Source organism: Aptenodytes forsteri, unplaced genomic scaffold (assembly GCF_000699145.1).
Source record: "Aptenodytes forsteri isolate BGI_AS27 unplaced genomic scaffold, ASM69914v1 Scaffold141, whole genome shotgun sequence".
Lineage (NCBI taxonomy): Eukaryota > Metazoa > Chordata > Aves > Sphenisciformes > Spheniscidae > Aptenodytes > Aptenodytes forsteri.
Genome location: NW_008794416.1, coordinates 1,460,630 through 1,466,629, shown reverse-complemented (window position 1 = coordinate 1,466,629; position 6,000 = coordinate 1,460,630).

The following is a 6,000-nucleotide window of genomic DNA, read 5'->3' as shown; positions in this document are numbered from 1 at the left end:
GAGGTACATTTTTTCAACCTTTAAAAATTTGTTTCTGCTTAATTGCTGCTGTGACGTCAACACTGTCAATATTTGTTGGAACGGGCATTTCTAGACTGCCCTCTCCATATCTACCACTAATTCTTGAAGACAATTGTCAAAGATGTTTTCATTTAAAACCTAAGCACAAGGGCAGCATGGATTAAATAAAAAGAGAATTTCACCATCAAAGAGAATCAAAGAGAATTTCAAACCACCTACCCTGCCCTCCAAAGCTGAATCACATCTTTTATGAGACCACGGAAAGTTTAACATCAGCTTTTGAGAGCTTCAAGGACAAAAAGATGTTGATTTGGCCCTTTATCTGGGGGTGAACTTTCTTCTTAGCTCAACACTGTATATAAAAATAAACAAAACTGAAACATAAAACAGAAAAGCAGATGAGGAAGAAAATCATTGCTTTTTAACAACAAATAAGTAAGCACACACTATAACACCTAATAAATTAACACCAGTGTCACTGAAAAATACAAATAACATTTTCAAAGGACAGCTTGTCATGTTCTCATGACTCAGGGATTGTTGTTTGTTTTTCCCCTTTCTACTCCCCCCTTTAATTAATACATTTACTTCCAAATAAGATCCGAGCATTAGGAAAATGTCACACCATATGTGTGTTTATTTTTGCTCAAGTAATTATAATGGTGTAGAATCTCTCTTTTCCTTTCTTTGCTTGCTGAGACAGAATGTTCCTTCAGAGGATAGAACAGCCTCAAAGCAGCTGCTGCAACATCTGAGGGGGAGAAAAAGTCAAAACTTCGTACTCTTTTCCTTGTGTATGCAATGACCTTTACGAGGGAGTGAGGGAGTCCTTCCTCCAGGTGCTCTCCCCTCAAGCTTCGGAGGAGTCTGCCTATGGCAGCAGGTAGAAAAGAGGTCTCCTGTAGATGCAAAGCCCCAACATGACAAATAACATCTCTGTGAATGCATTTGCAAATGAATGCCTGGTACCTTACGCACTAGAGCATGGTAAGCCTCCACATGCTGGCTGCTCTTCTGAAGAAAAAGCTACTAGTATTTTCACAATAGTAAGTGGGTCTAAATTTTATCCAAGCAATCTGGGTAGCTTGGAACCAAACCACTGCAAGCTCGAGCCCAGAAAGCCTGCCCTCTTGGACTGGGATGGTAGAAGTAGCTTCCTTAAAGTTTCTGGGGTGGAGTTTTCTTCTTCACTGGTTAATATTTCTTTTTCATCTTCCCAGTGAGTTGTGATGTTTTCTGAGTGGTCAGATGTTTTCAGGTGTTTTTCTATGATTATTTCTGTTAATCTTACTCCAGTTACTAACACAGTATCATACTCCAGTATCACTGTCCATCAACCAGAAATCTCTATCCCAGAAAAGAGAGATCATGCAGAGGTCCCCTAGGGTTTTCTTATTGCTATTGGTTTTTACATGACCATGTCAAGATGGTGTCAAAACATGGAAAATATCTTATGCAGAAGGATATCATGTGAAGATTTTGTGATTCTAGACATACAGGGAAGTATTCTTGCCATCAAGTTGGACATTTCAGATGCTGGGTGATTTTAAAGGTCTTCAGTTTTGGTTCTGGTTTCCAGAACTTCATTTCATTCCAGTGCAACAGGTCACGATGCTAGGAAAAGAATTTTGACTTAAGGCCATTTTGGTTCTCATACCTATTTATCCACAATAGTCCCAATGGCATAGCTAATATGAGCTTTCTATGTGAAACAGATTTTATTATTTCATTTCCATGGGTAAAGAAATGAGAGGTTTAATATAGCCAGTTCAGGATTTTCTACTTAGTCATTTTAAAGTGCTGCATAGGTAATAAAAGTTCTCTGTAGTTATTTATCTATCTCAGTGTTCATTTCCTTGAGGTCAAGATTCGAAAGCCCTAATATTACTGTAATCTATATTCCATTATTAGGGGTTGCTGAGAAAGTTTCTTGTTGGCCTGAGGTTTTTTAATCTATCTTCAATGATAAGGCAACATTATGGGATATTAGGATCCACTTCTAACAGTCTTAATCTAAATAGTGCAGGACTTCTTGGGACTTTCCTACCTCTTGCAGTGATTTACTTGTACATGGTAAACCCATTCTGAGGCAGATCCTTCCCAAGCACAGTGGTCTCCAAAGACCTAATGAATTCAGAATAGAGGTGCAATAGTCACACTCACTGTATTCGATAAGAGTTGTCAAAATAGGTTCCCTTGGGCTGAGGAACCACAAATCCTCTTGAGACCCAACACAGCTACAAGTAAGCATTGGCCTTTTACCTCTTCCCCAGTGCACAAGGATCTGTCAAATTCTGGCTTTGGGAAGAAGCTGGTTCAGTTTGCTGGGTCACTGTGGTGGTGAGAAGAGGTTAAACTCCTCCACAGATACCCTCCAAAACAGAAATTTCCTGATAAAATAATTATGCCCTATTGCTCATAGAGGAGATCATCAGGGAGGAGAACTTCACTGGGTCCTCCATCTGTCTTCTGGCTGAGTGACCAACAACAAAAGTCACGACTTAAAGCAACCCGGCAGTACATCTTCACCACCAAGGACTGAAGCCAGGGACTCCTTGATGTATCGCTAACACCTCAGCTTGTAAACCTAAAACAGCTGAGGACCTTAGAAGGTATTTAGACTACTTTTTCACCATCTTCTCTGCAGAAGTCCACATATAAGGTGCAAGATCTATGGACGGGTAGGAGGAGTGGCTAAGAGGTGGTTGGAGAGGCAACCTCATGCATTACACGTGGACTGATGCCTAGTTAGGAAGCATATGCCCAAACTGGCTGCTGTACTCTTAGCTGTGAGAGCACCTTTGCTAAAATATGAGGCATGGCTCAGCTGGTGAGCTGCTACTTCCTTTCTAAGGTAGGAAATCTGTTGGGCTGCTTCTCTTAGAACTCTCCTCCATAAAAAATAGCAGACAACATGACTAATGGAGAAAAGTTCAAATAATAATTTGTATATGCCTTTCATTGGGCAGACCACAGAGATGTTTTAAAAAGCTCGTCCTGAAATGTAATGTCAGAGAGACTGTCACATCACGGTGTACCAAGTGGAAAAGCAAACATTTCTTTACATGCTTTTTAACAAAGTCCTCTTAAGAGATCACAATCAAGTCATGGTGGCCTAAGAAGTCCTTGTCTAGCAGCTAACAATAATTTACCTTGTAGATGATCATAGCTCACACTGATTATAGGATTCACTACTTCCAGGGACGTGTGAGCAATCTCACTGGGTAAGGTATTGCAGCTACCAGCCAGTGTACATCTGGGGATTCTCTGTAGGCCCTGAGTCATGTTTCTGTTTTACAAAAAAAACCTGCTCTTTGAGTTCCAGCCTATTGCAGAGCCTGGAGGATTCAGCTAATATCACTCACTTCACTGCTCATATATGAAGAGAGCAAAATCTTCACTGCTTTTCTTTCACCTTCTTCCTTCTCTTCATCCTTCTTATGACACTTGAGCTTAAATCAAACAAACTACTATAAGCAATGGCAAATTGCTTATGTAGCAATGTATAAGCAAAGGCAATAGAATCATAGAATCATTAACGTTGGAAAAGACCTCTAAGATCATTGAGTCCAACCATCAACCCAACACCACCATGCCCACTAAACCATGTCACTAAGCACCACATCTTTTAAAAGACACACGTCTTTAAATACCTCCAGGGATGGGGACTCCACCACTTCCCTGGGCAGCCTGTTCCAATGTTTAACCACTCTCTCAGTAAAGAAATTTTTCCTTACATCCAATCTAAACCTCCCCTGGCGCAACTTGAGGCCATTCCCTCTTGTCCTATTGCAATGTTGCCTGATAGATTATTTCAAATCTCACTGACTGATCAGTAACTAGTAAAACCAGACTTTGAGCATATTTTGAACCAGCACAGATGCTTTTAATGTTTAATGAAAAAAGCAAATTGTTTCTCCATTGTTTCCTTGACCTCTCTCAATCTGGGTCACTAAGTATCTTTAAGCATTCAGGATAGTTTGAATAAATCTGGATGTTCTGCAATAATCCAAGATCAATCAACATAAATAAATTTATTCCAGATGTGGCCTGGGAAGACATTTGCTTGAGGAATTTAGAACATTTGGGATTCAAATTGCAATGTTTTCCCTGGTTCTTTAGCTTGAGAATATAAACCGAGAATTACCTGCACCCTAGCATTATCTGGAGTAATTAAAAAGCCTATGAAAGGCAATACAAATAATCCCATATACTTTGACTCAAGCACTATAGTTTTTTACAGTGTGCTTATTATCTTGTCATAAAACGTAAGTAAACCCAAACAAAAAGTAGGTGAAATTTGTTCGTTTTTTTTTCACTTTAAGATAAACTCCCAGACTTCAATCTTGCTAGCATTTATGCATGCGCTTATCTGTAAGCACATGAATAATCCTCTTTATTTCAGTAGCAATACTCATCTGCTTAAACTAAGCTTTAAAGACTTCCCACAGAAGCCATTTTTAAACACATTTCAAAAGTTGTGTTGTGAGCAACGTAACTTATGTTTAATTATAAGGGAATTGTATTGCTTCTCTCAGAGATGAAGCTGGTGCTCTGTACTCCAGGGAAAACTGCTAATGTACATATTGATTTATTTATTTTAGAATGCTCTGTTGGCACCCATCGAATCACTGAAAATTTCAAAGTTGGCAGCTCCGACCAGAAACCCAGCAAGAAAAGATGTGGAGATATTCCCCAACAAACAGAGAATGCCAAAAAGAGCTCAACTAGAGATGTTTTGGACCAGGGAAAAATTAGGCAGAGTATCAGCTTGAGCTAGATTCAAAACAGGTTGCTGATCTGTTTCTCCAGCCTACTTTACAATGAAATGAAATGAAATCCAGTCCCACACTGGGTAAGAATGAGGTTTGTCCCAGTTAACAGCAGTGAACTGAATAACAGAATCAGGTTCTGCATGAATGTGACCGGCCTTTTTCAGCAATATAACGCAGGCAACTTCAAAGTATTAAACTATCAAACAATTTATAGCATCGTGCCAGTTTATGTGAGATGGGGATTTGGCTCTTAAAATCGTTCTAGCTTGCATGCAGTAAAATCACACAGTACATCCAAAGTTCAGCACACTCTGACAGTGCATCCAAAGTGTCTACCTGATCTATGGGGTGAACTATGCACAGTCACGGGACTGGGTCAGTAAACCTGGACTGAATTAATTAGACTGAGATCACCTTACTTTGTCTTTTGCACGTGCTTTTACTTAAAGAGCTAGAACTTTGTTTAGCACAATAGTGGGATTTCTCTTGCAGTGATGCCATGCGATTAATCCCTATTCAAATGGCTTTGCACACACAAATAGCCACCAGAGAGGGTCCTCAAGCCAATGTGACATGTTGCCCTGCCAGCAGCCACAACACTGTGGATTCCTGATCACGAGCAACAGACCAACAAAATGAAAAAAATCCTTGCACAAGATAGGAAACCAGCCAACCAGCTGGAAAGTTTTGCTTATTTCTCTTTCCTTATATCAAGAGACATCCAAGTGTGTATGTCCCAGGAACGGCTTCCAGCACAGATAGCTATCACGCTTGGCAACAAAGGAATTTTGTTTAAGGTGCCACGTGCTCCTCACAAAGCTCCTTTCAAGACAGTGTTGCCCAGCTCCACCTTCCACTGGGATGTGGCTTTACAATGAGGGGCAATTACTTTAAGCAATGGTTTTCCACCATTTTTTGTTTGCAGACCAGTATATTCATTTTGATGGACATGCAGATCAATATGGGGCAAATCCAAGATGACTGATAGGAGACTGGCTTTTCTACCTACTTGTCAGGGGTCCTGGAGCTGTCAGGTAAAAAGTTTGACCCAAGAGGAATATATGTTAGCAATCATCTCATCTGTAGAGGTTTTTCCAATGACAGCAAGTTTTCTTCTGCATGTCATACAGAGGTCTAGAAAGTCACCCCTATTTACAAATCTTATTTTCCTAGCTTATTAGGGCAACAGTCATACTTCAATTGC